Source organism: Lolium rigidum, chromosome 5, assembly GCF_022539505.1.
Source record: "Lolium rigidum isolate FL_2022 chromosome 5, APGP_CSIRO_Lrig_0.1, whole genome shotgun sequence".
Lineage (NCBI taxonomy): Eukaryota > Viridiplantae > Streptophyta > Magnoliopsida > Poales > Poaceae > Lolium > Lolium rigidum.
Genome location: NC_061512.1, coordinates 182,376,224 through 182,393,511, shown reverse-complemented (window position 1 = coordinate 182,393,511; position 17,288 = coordinate 182,376,224). Strand labels below are relative to the sequence as shown.

Genomic DNA, 17,288 nt, shown 5'->3' with positions numbered 1-17,288 from the left:
AGTAAAAGAATGACCCTTCGCAGAGGGAAGCATGGATTACTATTTTTGTGCTAGAGCTTTTGTTTTGAAAACATAGAAACAATTTTGTCAACGGTAGTAATAATTCATATGTGCTATGCATAATACTTCCTACAAGTTGCAAGTCTCATGCATAGAGTACTAATAGTGCTCGCACCTTGTCCTACTTAGCTCGGAAGACACGGATTATCATTGCATAACATATGTTTCAACCAAGTGTCACAAAGGGGTACTCTATGCCGCCTGTACAAATGTCTAAGGAGAAAGCACGCATTGGATTTCTCGCTTTTGATTATTCTCAACTTAGACATCCATACCGGGACAACATAGACAACAGATAATGGACTCCTCTTTTAATGCTTAAGCATTCAACAACAGATTAATATTCTCATAAGAGATTGAGGTTGTATGTCCAAACTGAAACTTCCACCATGATACATGGTTTTAGTTAGCGGCCCAATGTTCTTCTCTAACATATGCATACTCAAACCATTTGATCATGAAATCGCACTTACTTCAGACAAGACGAGCATGCATAGCATCTCACATGATATCCAACAAAGGTAAAGTTGATGGCGTCCCAGAAACATGGTTACCGCTCAACAAGCAACTTATAAGAATTAAGACACATAACTACATATTCATCACCACAATAGTTTTTAAGCTATTTGTCCCATGAGCTATATATTGTAAAGATAAAGGAATGAAATTTTAAAGGTAGCACTCAAGTAATTTACTTTGGAATGGCAGAAAAATACCACATAGTAGGTAGATATGGTGGACACAAATGGCATGGGTTTTGGCTCAAGGTATTTGGATGCACGAGAAGCATTTCCTCTCAGTACAAGGTTTGGGCTAGCAAGGTTGTTTGAAGCAAACACAAGTATGAACAGGTACAGCAAAACTTACACAAGAACATATTGCAAGCATTATAAGACTCTACACTGTCTTCATTGTTGTTCAAACACTTTACCCGAAAATATCTAGACTTAGAGAGACCAATCATGCAAACCAAATTAAACAAGCTCTACGGTAGTTCTTCATTAATGGATTAAACTACATGATGCAAGAGCTTAAACATGATCTATGAGAGCTCAAACGATTGCCAAATTTCCAAACCATATGCAGCATTTTCTGATTCCAACCAAATAGCAATTTAACGAAGCAATTTCAGCCTTCGCCATGAACATTAAAGCACAATTAAGAACACAAGTGTTCCATATGAAAAAGCGGAGCGTAATATCTCCAATGTAAGTATGGTGGGATCCAACTTTATTCAAACCAAAACAAAAATAAAAGCAAACCGACGCTCCAAGTAAAGAACATAAGATGTGATGGAATAAAAATATAGTTTCACTAGAAGTGACCTGATAATGTTGTCGATGAAGAAGGGGATGCCTTGGGCATCCCCAAGCTTAGATGCTTGAGTCTTCTTAAAATATGCAGGGATGAACCACCAGGGCATCCCCAAGCTTAGACCTTTCACTCTTCTTGATCATAGTATATCATCCTCTTCTCTTGACCCTTGAAAACTTCCTCCACAACAAACTTCAAGCAAACGCATTAGAGGGTTAGTGCATAATAAAAATTCACATATTCAGAGGTGACACAACCATTCTTAACACTTCTGGACATTGCACAATGCTTCTGAAAGTTAATGGAACAAAGAAACTCATTCAACATAGCAAAAGCGGCAATGCGAAATAAAAGGCAGAAACTGTCAAAAACAGAACAGTCCGTAAAGATGAATCTGGCAGGGGCACTTAACTTGCTCAAATGGAAAAACTTAAAACTAATGAAAGTTGCGTACATATATGAGGATCACGCTCGTAAATTTGCAGATTTTTTCGATTTTTTTTTACAGAGAGCTCTGCGAGAATTCGTAACAGACAGCAATGCTGTTTCTGCGCAGCGATCCCAAATATAGCATCAACTTTAACACAGAAACTTTACTTGGCACAAAAACATGATAAGGAGAGGTTGCTACAGTAGTAAACAACTTCCAAGACTCAACAATACAGTAAATAAAATGAAACTTGGGTTATCTTCCAAGAAGTGCTTTTCTTTAACGCCTTTCAGCTAGGCGTAGAAAGTGCAAATCAAGTATTTTCAAGAGATGATGCATCAACATTATTACCTGAGGAGTCGGGAGTTTTCTCAACAATGCATTGTATATGGTCTATATAAGTAACTCCTCTTTCATTGCTCCTAGGCTTACTATCTTCATCAAACAAATTTTCAGGAACAAGCCAAGCATAGTTATTTTCTAAAGCTCCATGCATCCCTAGGAGCTTACTAGGTGTCAGTGCTTTAATCTCCCTACCATCATTAACATTATTAGTGTACTTAATTCTATCCATATCCATATTTTCAAGTATTTGTTTAAAATTATGAAAGAAACCAAGCCTCTTATGCTTAATAAAAACTTTTCTAGCTTCTTTAGATATATCCTCAAATTCTCTAACAAGGACTTTTAAAACAAAATTTCTCTTTTCTCCCATCTCCATATCCGAAAGTGTAAGAAACATATGTTGTATTATGGGATTGAGATTAACAAATCTAGTTTCCAACATGTGTACTAAACAGGCAGAAGCACTTTCATAAGTAGGAGCAGTTTTTAATAATGGTATATCTTCAAAATCTTCATCCATACTAATATGAGTGAAAAATTCTTCTATATTATCTCTTCCAATGATAGATCCTCGTCCTACCGGTATTTTTTCCAGAGTAAACTTAGGATGGAGCATGATGAAATAAGCAAAAGGTAAACTAAACAAGTAGAATAAAGTAAGACAAGTAACTAATTTTTTTGTGTTTTGATATAGAACAAGTAAATAAGACAGAAAGTAAAGTAACTAATTTTTGTGTGTTTTTAATATGAAGCAAACAAGACAGTAAATAAAATAAAGTAAAGCAAGACAAAAACAAAGTAAAGAGATTGGAAGTGGAGACTCCCCTTGCAGCGTGTCTTGATCTCCCCGGCAACGGCGCCAGAAAAAGTGCTTGATGCGCGTAGATGTACACGTCCGTTGGGAACCCCAAGAGGAAGGTGTGATGCGCACAACAGCAAATTTTCCCTCAGAAAGAAACCAAGTTTATCGAACCAGTAGGAGCCAAGAAGCACGTGAAGGTTGTTGGTGGAGGAGTGTAGTGCGGCGCAACACCAGTGAAACCGGCGCCAACGTGGAACCTGCACAACACAATCAAAGTACTTTGCCCCAACGTAACGATGAGGTTGTCAATCTCACCGGCTTGCTGAAAACAAAGGATTAAACGTATCGAGTGGAAGATGGTGTTTGTTTGCAAAGAACGAGTAAAAACAAGTAGAATGTATTCAGATGTAAAAGAATGGACCGGGGTCCACAGTTCACTAGAGGTGTCTCTCCAATAAGATAACTAACATGCTGGGTGAACAAATTACAGGCGGGCAATTGACAAATAAAAATTTAATACATATCAATGATGATTACTATGTAATTTAATCAGGGCATTACGACAAAGTACATAGACCGCTATCCAGCATGCATCTATGCCTAAATAATCCACCTTCAGGTTATCATCCGAACCCCTTCCGGTATTAAGTTGTAAACAACAGATAATTGCATTAAGTATGGTGCGTAATGTAATCAACACAAATATCCTTAGACAAAGCATCAATGTTTTATCCCTAGTAGCAACAGCACATCCACAACCTTAGAACTTCCCAGATTAAATGGAGGCATGAACCCACTATCGAGCATAATTACTCCTTCTTGGAGTTACAAGTATCAACTTGGCCAGAGCCTCTACTAGCAACGGAGAGCATGCAAGAACATAAACAACACATATATGATAGATTGATAATCAACTTAACATAATATTCTATATTCATCGGATCCCGCCAAACACAACATGTAGCATTACAAATAGATGATCTTGATCATGTTAGGTAGCTCACAAGATCTAAACAATGATAGCACATGCGGAGAAGACAACCATCTAGCTACTGCTATGGACCCATAGTCCAAGGATGAACTACTCACGCATCAATCCGAAGGCGGGCATGATGACGTAGAGCCCCTCCGGTGATGATTCCCCTCTCCGGCAGGGTGCCGGAGGCGATCTCCTGAATCCCCCGAGATGGGATTCGTGACGGCGGCGTCTCTGGAAGGTTTTCCGTATCGTGGTTCTCGGTACAGGGGGTTTCGCGACGAAGGCTATTTGTAGGTGGAAGGGTAGGTCAGGGGCCACATGAGGGCCCCACACACCAGGGCCGCGCGGCCAGGGCCCAGGCCACGCCGCCCTGCTGTGTCGGCGCCTCATGGCCCCACTTCGTTTCCCTTTCGGTCTTCTGGAAGCTTCGTGTAAAAATAGGACCCTGGGCGTTGATTTCGTCCAATTTCGAGAATATTTTTCCTTACTAGGATTTCTGAAACAAAAAACAGCAGAAAACAGCAACTGGCACTTCGGCATCTTGTTAATAGGTTAGTGCCGGAAAATGTATAATAATGCTGTAAAGTATGTATAAAACATTCAAGTATTGTCATAAAAGTAGCATGGAACATAAGAAATTATAGATACGTTTGAGACGTATCACTCATCTGTGAGCTTGACTGACTGAGCTAGGCATGCAAGGAAAATGCTAATGAGATAAATGTATCAGTGCCACAAGTAAGACGAGAATAGAGGAGCCCTACGGTCGTGTCTCAGTCTTTGGCCCAAAATTTTGTTATTTATCTTGCATAATTAATTTGTGTGAAAATTAAGCCCCCTCGCGGCGAGCATAGAGAGATGGTGGACACCCTAGTGTACTTGGCATTTACATTCCTTTGCCAAAGGCTCTAGTCCCCCTCACTAGCCTCCATCTTAGTCTACTAACTAGGGTTTATGAATTTTGAGTTTGTGATCCCAAGATCCCTTGATATTTGGGCAAGTATACTTTTAGCCTACTAACTAGGTGGTAATTTCTTTTCGTTTAAGGTCCTTCCCAAAGGAATCATGAGCGGTGTTAGTCAAAGTCAACATTTGATGATAGGAAAAGGCTTCCATCGCGGTCACGTCCTCCGGGAAGTGCCCCGCCCACTCGAGGTGCATGCGCTTGTCGCGCTCCGCGATGACGAGGCACTGCTTGAGCCCGCGCGGGGCTGCCTCACCTTGCGTGTGATGGCCGCCGGTGGCGGCGCAAGGGCTTCCTCCTACTGCCGCGTCCAAACGTCGTCGAAGTTCATCGAGCGGCGGGAGCGGCCGAGGCGCCAGGTGATCGCGTCGTACACGCGTGCCGCCTCGTGCGCGGTCTCGAATGTCCCAAGCCCGATGCGCTCGTCGCCGCTCCGGATCTCGGCATAGAAGGTGCCATTCGGACGCGCGTGGACGCCGCGGTAGCCGAAGCTCGAGCTGCAGCGGGGAGGAATCACGTCGGTATGGAGGCGGAGCGGCGCGCGAGCGAGGTGGAGTGGAGCACAGTGGGAGCGACGCGCGGAGCGAGGTGGGAGCGAAGCAACAAGCGTCTGAAGTTCCTAACGATTTGTTGCGCGCCCGCGCCGCGTTTTATAGCGCGCGCACGAAGCGGCGCGGCAACTTTGACGCGTAGGATAGCGCTATAGCGCGCGGGAAAAGATTTCTTTCCTGCGCCGGTTTGGCGCGTCCGCTGGAGGAGCGCGTGCTAAAATTCGGTTAAAACGCGATATCCGCTGGAAGATGCTCTTAAATCTTATTTGGTTGCTAGTCACTTTTTAAGAAAACGGATATTTGGTTGACTGGTCTATTTTCTAAAGTTCTTTAAGCATGTTTGTGCCCTCGGAACGCTTGAATTGGCTACAGCTATATATCACTGCTTGGCTCACTCAAATGTTGGGCCACCATTTTCTTCCATTCGAGCTTTTAGTTCAGTAATGAGTAGATAAGCGGCGCCATCAACCTCGGTCGCTGCCATACAGCGGCTGCAAGCGGTCTTCCTCATTTTCTCCAAGCTCTTCGCGGGCGTCTCCATTCCTCCGATGGTGGTGGGTAGAGCAAACTCTAGAGCTTGTAGCTAAGACATTTGAACTAATAGTAGATTTGAGTAGAGGATGGGCTAGATCAGTGGTCGTATGACTCATATTGCTTGTTGGTAGTGAATTATGTGCATGCATAGCGATAGATCAAAGACTTTGTGGCCTGTATGGCAGATTTTGGTAAGTTGTTAGTGTATTCCAATGTTATGTTAGTGTTAATGTGTAGTATTTTCTTGTTTAAAAATCTTGTTCATGTGTACAATGGTATTGTGTAGATGTTGATTATGTATGCTGATGTTCTAGATCCGACAAAATCTTTCATGTGCAGCATGCTACCTTCTACACTATTTAGTTGTTGCCGATGTTGAGTTCAAAGATTTTCATTGTCGTGCACTCCATGTATAAGCTGTTGGTATGAGGATTCTTGGAGGTGAGAGCAGTGATTTTTCATGTGAATTTTTTTTCTTACCATTTATATCCAATGATACTCCGTTACTAACAAGATACTTTCTATTTTAGCTAGCTTTTATATAGAACGATAATTAGTAACACGTAGCATATTTGTTGGTTAAGAAAAAAAAGAGTGAGGGAAATCGGTGTGCATCCTAGAGCATTGCTTGTCTTCCCCAAGAACCACGGCAGAGGCGGAAATAGGCACCAACTATTGGCGTGGAGCAAAAACTACATAAAAGCTCAGAGGTAGCCAAAAGAAAGAATGGCTGAGCGTCGCCAATTTCTTCAAAATAATACAAACAGGCCCCACGGTGTCGAGTTCAATTGGATTACCTAAATCAGGGTGACAAAAACAAGGAAAAGGAAAAGGTATGTTGACCAACGAAATCGGGCAATAGGTTCCCGCGCACTAGATTGGGATTACAGTGAGGCAATCCATCTTCGGAGGAAGTATGTCTATCTACCTTAGGAAGTTGCCTAACGTCTATCTACCCTAGGAAGTTGCCTACAATTTTTTCAACTGATATGTCGATATAGAAAGATCTGCCTAAGACGAAAGCAAATAAAAAAGCCCTTGCTTGGAGATTTACGTTAAACTCCATCCAACTGATGGCTCCAATACCGATCTAAGATTAAAACCACATAAGAAAACAGAATATTCTCTCTTGTAGTTTTGAAATAGAGCTCTTTTTTGTTTTTATTTAGTGTTACTTCTCAATATTTTTATAATACTGTAGTACATTACAAATTTGTTATTGACGCCTTTTGTAACGTCGTGTGTTCGTCGTACTGCTTGCAACAACGCTGGCCGGCCGTCAATTTCTGGGAACAAGCATGAATTCAAACATATCATGCAGACTATGAAGCATATACAACATTAAGAATCTTCCGACAAACAGCCTGCATTGCTAACGTGACCACTAGGTGTGATATACTTATCGATGCTGCTATATTGGTCAACACTTCAGCGCAGTGAATAAATTCCAAGACTTCTTCCACTGTAGTGTCATTATCATGATAACCAGGAGAACGCAGTGCCCACTTTGACACTCAACTGCAGCTCAGAGGTAACTAGAAGAAAGAATGGCTGAGCGTCCCCAATTTCTTCAAAATCATCAACCACTCTGAGCAACGACTGTGGAAACACATACAGAACGTCAGTAGCTCAGTTAGCAGCTGACCTGACATGGCCTCAGTCTTTTCATGATCCGGTTTCGGCTTTCTTAATCTCAAATATCAGCTTCGTCCACACCCAGAGGAGGAACTTTTCTGCAGAATGGTCCATAAGAGATGCAAGGGCCTCCAACATTCTCGGTGCCTCAACATGCTCCTTGGTGGCTGCGACAACATACTCCACGAACTCTGGTATTTCCTCGCCAAAAATTTCAGTGGTCTTCTCTGAAATCCAAGGCCTCATCTTCTCATGCAATCCATGCTGCAGAAAATAGTATTTGATGTCATAAGAATGTGATGGGAGCTAATATTGTAAAAGCATCGCCTGAAGGCAATAAGTTGACTGGATCTCTTTTTGCGTTTACATAAGTCAAACATCTTTTTCAAGCACTGAAATCTAAAATTTAATAAGTTTGGATAATTATTTTTCACCTTATCATAAATTGCCCAATCAACATCATAAGCAAACAGTTCTTCCTTCGTCTTAGGCACAGCAGCAAGCAGCTGTTTTGCATCCAAAGTTTCCTCGTTCCCTGACTTGGATGGAGCTTGCAATTGTAAACCCACCTTCTCTCCTGGGGCACCGCTGTCCTGCTTATCCGAGACTAGACCTGGTATAGATACAATGCCCGTTTCTTCATCACTGCTCTTATGAAACCCATCACCTGTCCAATGAAGCAAAAACAAATTCAGGTTCAAGATATAACTAGAATATGGAGAACATATTGTAATTAGAAAGCAAAAAAAAATACACTCACTTTCCATATGCTGACGTTTCCTCTTGTGATCAACTGTAGGTTCCCAGTCCATAGGGATATGCATTGATGAGACTGCATCAATTTGCAGAGAAGACGTTCCATCTTTAGACAGTTCCCCATCTTCCCTAATTTGCAGCAAAGACTCTCCATCTTCAGACACTTCCCCATCTTCCCTAATTTGTAGAGAAGACTCTCCATCTTCAGACACTTCCCCATCTTCCCTAACTTGCAATTTACTCTTCATTCTGTCTTCAATCATAAAACGGATCTTTTGCATAGCATCCTTGTCAGCGTCAGAATATTCTTCTGTGTCATACCGACATCTTTTTGTTTTCCCTTGACTGCTCATCTGCCCAACAACAACAGCTCCCATTTCCGTTAAATCTGGAATAGCTCTTGACGAGTCATTTCCATTGTCAGCTAAACATACCTTTCCATCCATTGTTTCAGTTTCTGCTTCTCGGGCATTCTGTTCTGTGGTATGCTCCCCTAATTTCTGAAGATGCGCTTCCGTGGCTTCGTTGACATTAAGCTATTTTAGCAAAATAAAACAAGCATAGATGAGAACAAAATAAGCATTTCACTGGACTGAGAACCCAAGGAAAGAAAAACCATTGCAAATCAAAGCTTCAAAAGGAATTTAAAATGCTCCTGCAAACAAAGCAAAACGGGGAAAAACTCACTTCTTCAAATGCTTTGGCTTCACCAATGTATGATTGGCAAAAAAAAAAGGTAACCAAATCTTCATAAACCAAAAAAAAGGTACAAATGTTAAAACTTTGTAATACGAACCTACAAGTTCAGAGTTGCTTTCAAGTATTATAACATTAATGATAAGCAATTTTACAAGGTTAACACTTCCTTTTATAGACAGCTCGCTGAACTCAATCATTCAGCAGCACTAAGATGGTTTCATATATTACCGACTTCAAGTATTATATGATCTACACAACAATTGTTCTAACAAACACTACAGAAGAATAGAGACATCACTACTTGTTCTGGGCTTCTGGCAACAATCCTACTTTAGTAACATGCACAAGATATATATATGGTTCCCAAGTCCCAACACTTGAAAATTTCAAGAAATCATTACTGTGATCACTATAAATTACTTAACTAAATAAAACCTTGCATCAACTCCACAAGTTTTGAAGCCAATTCAGTTTAAGTCCTTAATTTTCACGCAGATCACCACCCTTATGTTAGGTGCACCTATACATACACCACCCGGCTCTCCGTCCATTTAACAGTTATAAGTGCGGCATCAAATAACAAAAATACCCCTAGGGCCCCACATGTCAGAATCATCTCTGCATTCACTGCCACATGGGCCCATCTTCCAGACCTTCTGCCTCTATAGAGGTGCATCAAGCTACTCCCCACTACTCCACCCCAATTCCCCAAGTCACCAGGGCTCCCCTGCCCCCACATAGCTGTGGGCCTATTTTCCCCAAGTTACCATGGCTCCCCTGCCCCCAAGTCACCATGCATATCTACAAATTGAGATATATGATGCACTAACAAATCATTATTATTATCCCGATCATGATAATAATAACTCGAACAAGGGTTAACTTCATTCCAGAAAATCATATATCCTAATCTATATATTTATCAGTAAATGTTGCAAGCATAAATAGCAGGCAGATGCATCCGAGTACATACCACCAGTTCTTGACCATCAATGCTCAGTTTGTTGAGCAACTGCCTTGCACGAAGACCGCCTTCGGCAGAATCAAATTCACAAAAGCCAAACGGAGTACGAGTTCCATCGGGGTTTCTGACTGGATTCCAACTTTTTACAACTCCACAGACCTGTCGCAAAAAAGATGGAAATACATATTACTTTCTACTCAACTGATCCAAAGAATATGGCATCTAACGCATCCCAAACTTTCCTTCTATACGCTCAAATTAACTAACTTTTATCCATGATAAATATCCTATAACATGCTTTGACATAACCTAAATGGTCTTCCAAGGTCAGTTGAACCCACAACCTTATTCTAGTGATACCATCCTAAGAGATCATCTTATGAACATAGGAAGTACTATAAGTTAATAAGAGGCAAAACAACAATACCTGAAGAAGAGAAAGAACAAAATTACTGTTCACTGTTGACGCAATCCTGCCGACATATACTATAAACTGTGGTTCATCAGCTGGAGCAACAGGTGCGAAAACGGTAGGTGGTCTGGACACGGCTACAGGGCCAGATGTTCCATTAATTACTGCTGGCCGTTGATGTGATAAAACACCAATGGGAGGATATATGGGTCTTGGAGGGAAGCCTAGAGGCTGTTGATAGACAGGATACTGCGTGATATACCTAGGATGTACTGTAGACAAAAAAAAAACCTTCTGCCATATTAGTAAGCCTTCAGTAATTCAAACACGTAATGCAACTAATGCTATCATTACAAACAAATCAAGCTAGCGACCAAACAAAAACAAAAACAACCTATAGTTAGGAAAGTATGAATAGCTTCAAGAAACAAGAGAAAATAATAAGATCGTTCAGCTGAGACATGCAAGTAATTTCAGGCAGAATAGCCTGGAAAAATTTGTACTTCTCCAATCAAGAGGACGAGTAAAGCTGGTCATTACTCTCAGCTTACCTTTGAGCAGAAGGGTGCATTGGTAGGTTTAATTGCAAAATTTAGAGATATTGTACATAAATGCAAATTTACAGTAAATTACCAAGTATAGAAAAACTTATATGCATATCTTGCTATCAATACAAATAGTCAGAATGACATATACGCAAAACAAAATATATGATAACTTTCAAGTTGGCAGATTTCTGCAGCCTAGAGGCAGATCTAGGTAGATATACAAATTATTAGCTAAACGAACTCAATAGGTTTGTAGTGCTCATTTGCAAAACTCAGTGAGATCGTGGCATCGTGCTACCATAACCAATGCATACCATACGATCGCTTCAAGATATGTTTAGCTATCAATGGCTTATTAAATTGGCTGGGGTGACTTGAACATAAAAATGGAAATGATATACTAGCACGGACCTAAGGAATGTTACTTTGAAATTTGCAGGTATCCACGGTGGGATGATGTATATATACACAATATTATTTAAATAGCATGCATCATATTATATTTAAATATACACAATATTATGCATGCTAATTCAGTGAGCAAAGTAAACCGACAGTATGTAATAACTAAACCACTCAAAGGATGTGCACTGCATTTGATTTAACGTAAAATAAGCATTACCAAACAACAACAAGGTTATCTCAAACAAACAAAAAAACAAGGTCGTGAAAACAAACCAAAGGTCGTGTACAATCATTAGATCTTCTGAAACAAACACGAGGCTCTGCTTTCGTGTAGGGAAGTGTGTCCCGGCACAACCAAATACTGTCACAGAGAAGCAGTCAGCCATAGGTAAACGGGTAATAATAATAAAAAATTGCAGCCAAATTTTATTTTAAAATCTAACACCGAATCTGAATCTGTGGTCCCCTCTGACTTGATCTAATCCGACATAATAATTCCAAAAGTTGACAAGAGCCATCTTAACATGATGAGAGAGACGGGTTGCAAAACCCGCAAGGGATTTTCTTTTCCACGGAAAAAGATCAACAATTACCTGTTCTTTGATCTAAGTTAAGCCATGCGCTGTTTCAAAAAAAAGAAAAAGATCAACAATTTTCATTGCAGTAACTGAACAAACGTACTTACCGTAGGGGTTGAATGGGGGGCCTGGGAACGGAATGAATCCGCCCGGCGGCGGTGGCCGAGGCAGGTATGCGTGAGGACCGTGGAAGGCGGCGGGCGGGAATACCGGGGGCCGTCTCATTTGGTAGAAGGACGCCGGATACGGCGCCGGCGGCGGAACGGCGAAAGGTCGGAAGCGACCATCGAACGGAAGAATAGGGTGCCTGGGTGCGGGGCCGGCGGCGTTGATCCTCGCATTGTACACGGGGGCGGGGGCGGCGACGGTGGCGCTAGGTTGGGCGGCGGAGGCGCTGTGCGGGGCGTGTGGGCGCGACATGCCGGCCGCAGCGCCGGAGGAAGAGTACAGGCAGGCGGCAGAAGAAAATTTAGGAACTGCGACCTCCAAGAGAAGAATCGGCGCCGCCGAGGGAAGAAATCGTGGCCAATTTAAACCTAAACCTCGCTAGGGTTTCCCCATTTGCCTGCCCGATTTCAAATGGGCCAACGGCGGCTAGCCGGGGCCGGCTGCCGATTTTGGAGCGGCCGATCGAGGCTACCGCGTTTTGGCGGCGGATTGAGGTGTTAGCGTTTACGTTTTCTTCCCTCGGTGGCGTAGATTCTTCTCTTCGAGGTCTCAGTTCCTAAATTTTCTTCTGCCGGCTGCCTCTCCTCTTCCAACGCAGCATCTGGCATGTCACGCCCAAACGCCCCGACCTGCACCTCCGCTGCCCAAACCAACGCCACCGTCGTCGCCAACGGCTGCCGTTTCTCTTTCCCCAACACAGCGGTCGACATGTCATGCCTACCGCCGCCTAGGTCTACGCTTCCGCCGCCTACACGCACAAGCACTGCCACCCCACACTTAGGCTAGCCCCATTCAGATCTTGTTTGCTAGCCGCCTCCAACCCGTTGGCATTTCGCCGTCGCTAGCGTTGTACCCGACTCCCTTATACCTATGGACCGGCTTCTAGTATATGGCATGTCATCTGGCATGGCTTTCGCGTACATGCAAGTTGGGTAGATTCACTCCATACCCAATCACTACCCCTCCCCCCAAGACCTTCCTCGCAAGGTTTTCTAAGACTATGGGTACTCCAAATCCGTATATAATACATGGCTAAGTTTTAGAGGGCGGCTGTGATTTCTACTGTGGGTTGCTGGTCTTTATATAGAGAGAGCGGTATTCAGTTTTTATCAAGAAATTAATGCACGCGGATAGGTGACCATATCCTCCGCGTCATCGGAATGCGTTGGCCGGATATCATTGGTCAAAATTTTGGTAGTGAATCTAGATACAATCTATTTGGTTGACCATTGTAACACGGCACTCGCAAGATCACGATAGCACATGCTTGTTTTGTTCGCGAGACAAGGCTTATAACATTTTACCTGTCATGATTTTCGGATATGTGTGTTAACTAATCGTATTTGACACGATCGTATAGGATCATTCTATAAGATATGCATGATTTGGTGTAATCAAGATAGTTATGAACAAAGATTTTTTTGGTTGTAACTTGACCTATAAGTCATCGGCGACATATATATCTCTGCCAAAGGGGAAAATCACGGCAAACACGGAGGGTTTCAAACTATGAGTTTATTTACCACCACAAATACGGTTTGTCATACTTGAAAATTCATATGGTTTATGTGTTTTATGTGATATATACCCAACTTTTTGTTGAGTTTCAATCTAATATTTTGGGTTAGCTAGTCATTAGCCTTGAACTAACCTAACTAACCTGGCAAAGTTAGCAATGGACAATATATGCCAAAATCTATATTAACTAGCTAAATATTTATGCATTGATTTGTAAAAAATTCATCATGATTCTCTAGGAAAATGAGATCATGTATAGACATTTCTTTTACATAAAACCCACAAAGTGTCTACTTTTAAATTAATAGATCCCCAACAACTAAGTAACGAGCCAACAATATACTAATGATGCCCTCGTGGCATTAAAACAAAAACACAAGGGTGAAACGAAAGAATAAACACTAAGAAGTTTGACATATCACAAGCCAACAAAGACAAACAAGCATGGCTATGAAGACAATTGAGAAACGGTTGAAAGAGTGTAAGTGTTGGAGAAGAGCTTCGTAAGCATAACCTCCATTGTTGGTTGGGCCTCGTTTTTATGAGCGGCTAACACTACTGCAAGAATATTAAGAGCTTTGAAACTACAATCAGCGGGTTGACGAGAAAACTAGGCTTCACTGGTTAGTTTTTTCTCTAATTATCCAAAGGGTCCAACATTAGGCTGCAAAATAATTCAATCATAATATTTGGGTTTAGGAACTTTGAGCTTGTGACCCCAAGATCCCTTGATATTTGGGTAAGTATACTTTTAGCCTACTAACTAGGTGGTAATTTCTTTTCATTTAAGGTCCTCCCCAAGGAATCATGAGCGGTGTTCGTCAAAGTCAACATTCGATGATAGGAAAAGGCACATGTTGTTGTTGTCTTGTCAATGGTAGTGCCATGAAAGGGTCCTCAAGGAAAGAGTTAGTAGTGGATCTAGATGATAGAATGTTTGGGTCGGTGTGAGTTGGTGATTTACCCAGGTTCACATCCCCTCGATGTAGGATCGCTACGTCCTGCTAGAAATTCAGTATAATGGATAAACTATAGGTTACAGTGATGTGTTATGCGTTGCTCTAAAGGTTGTTCCCTGGCTGGCTTATAAAGGCACCGAAACCTAAGGTTTGATGGAGGTACAAACCTAGCCAACTACGGAGTCCTAGTCTATGTTGACAAGTATGTCGTGTCTTGTACTTCAAGTCTCCGTCTTCCTGAACCTTGTCCATCTTGGGTCTCCTTATTTGGCTGGGCCTTCATCTTCTACCAGCTCCAGCTGGCCCGCCCGGCTAGACCTACGTCCATCCAAATGGGTCACCCGGGCTTGCTAACCTAAGACCCCTTGGCACACCCTAATCGGCATAACCCCAGAACATTTCCAAGATAGAAAAACAAGAGGGTGAGTAATTCCTGATAGTTCTACCTATCGAGGAGATAAACCTTCTTTTCCGTGTTCCAAAGTTTTTCCACTTGGCTCTCCCTTTTTTTCTAAACAAAGGCTCTCCCATTCAACTACCATGATTTTGCGACCACTAATTGGGAAGCCCAAATCTGTGAAAGGGAGGTTGACCCTGAAAACCGAGGAATACACCCTAGCTCAGTCAGAAGATGACACACAATAACAATCACCTCACTTTTATGGAAGTTGATTTTTATGCAGTACAGTGGCTCAAAGCGAAGCGAAAGCACTTCAAATTCCAACTACATCATCATTTGAATCACGAGCGTGGTGTCTTCAACATACCAAAGATGCATGATACCCTAGGATCAAGTGAGGAACAACACCACGGATGTGATTTGAGCGATTTGTTGCAGTCAAGCAGGTTGCAAGGGCATCAATCACTAGGTCAAAGAGGGGCATATGGATGGGTCTCCATGTCCCCTGCCCTCCATTTGTTGCAAAAAAAAGGTAGACCTCGTCTTCTGATGCATATCGCACTTTGGACACCCAAAAACAAACCGGATGATCTAGCGAATGAAATCAGACTCAATCCCTTATTTTAAGTTTGTTAAGGAAGTGGAAGAGCACTTCCCTCCCTAAAGTGGTTTTGGTGTAAATGGCAACTTAGCAGATTAATCAATGGCTTGAGCTTTATATGTACATTTGAAGATGGCACAAGACCTCGTTTCCTCGCTAGTGAAGAGAGTACACTTCTTAACTTTTATGTTTGTTTGAGTCGTATAAAACATGTATTATTAAGAGGGGATCTACTTCAAAATGTATGTGCGAAAAGATTTTCATGCACACAAACCCAAAATATACACCCCTCAACTTACGCCAAGTCGAGAGGAGTTCACCTTTTTTCTAGTCCATTTACGTAGTTTTCTCTAGGCCACGAAGTATCGGGCATGCCACCGATTGTACCAGCCATTTCGAGAGTTGTTTGTATTGGTGATACGTCTCAAACGTATCTATAATTTTTGATGCTCCATGCTTGTTTTACACTGATTTATATGTGTTTTGTTTACACTTCGTTGCACTTTTACATGATTTCTGGCACTAGCCTATTAACAAGATGCCACAGTGTCAGTTCCCTGTTTTCTGTTGTTTTTGTATTTCAGAAAAGTTGTACATGAAATATTCTTGGACGAAACAAGAGCCGGAGTCAATATTTTACCGAAACGAAGACGAAGTCCGAAGGGGGACGAAGTGGTGCACCAGGGCGCCCACACCTGCCCTTAGCATGGCCAAGCCTGGGCCCGCGCCAAGGCATGGTGTGGCCCCCCCAGGCGCCCAACCGCCCTCAATCCTCGCCTATTTATACATATTATTGGGAAAACCCTGGATACCTGAGCCTCCATCCACGAAAAGTTCCGTCGCGGCCGCCATCGCCGAACCCATCTCAGGGGGTTCTGAAGCTCTTCCTGGCACCCTGCCGGAAATCATTGCTGGAGGCATCTACATCGCCATGCCCGCCTCCGAAGTGATGCGTGAGTAGTTCATCCCTGGACTATGGGTCCATAGCAGTAGCTAGATGGTTGTCTTCTCCACCATGTGCTTCATGTATCGATCTTGTGAGCTGCCCTACATGATCAAGATCATCTTTATGTAATCCTCTATGTTTTGTTTGCTGGTATCTGATGAATATTGTGTACTATGTTAAGATTGATTATGTATGCATGTCATATGTTATTTGTGATCTTGCATGCTCTCCGTTGGTAGTAGAAACTCTGACCAAGTGGATACTTGTGACTCCAAGAGGGGGTATTTATGCTCGATAGTAGGTTCATGCCTCTAATTTCTTGGGAGAGTGACTTTATAACTTTTAAGGTTGTAGATGTGTTGTTGCTACTAGGGATAACCCAACAATATTTTATCTGAGGGTAACTCTATTATTTACTTTACACACATTGCTTAATGCGATAGTCAGTTGCTTGCAACTTTATACTGAAAGGGGTGCGGACGCTAACCTAAAGGTGGATTATTAGTCATAGACGCAGTTGGATTACGGTCTATGTATTATGTTTTAATGCCCAATACCAAATTATCATAGTAATCATCTTGTCATGTTTCGATCGATATTCTGTCAATTGCCTGACTGTAATTTGTTACCCAATATGTTATTTCTTTATGGAGAGACACCTCTAGTGACCTGTGGACCCTGGTCCTATTTCCTTTACTGATAAATTCAACTGCAATCATG

The 17,288-nt window shown here is 42.1% G+C and overlaps 1 pseudogene; it reads right to left on the bottom strand.

The window, feature by feature from the left end:
* Positions 1 to 5,192: 5,192 nt before the first annotated feature.
* LOC124656798 lies at positions 5,193 to 12,396 on the bottom strand (annotated as a pseudogene).
* Between the last annotated feature and the right edge of the window lie 4,892 nt (positions 12,397 to 17,288).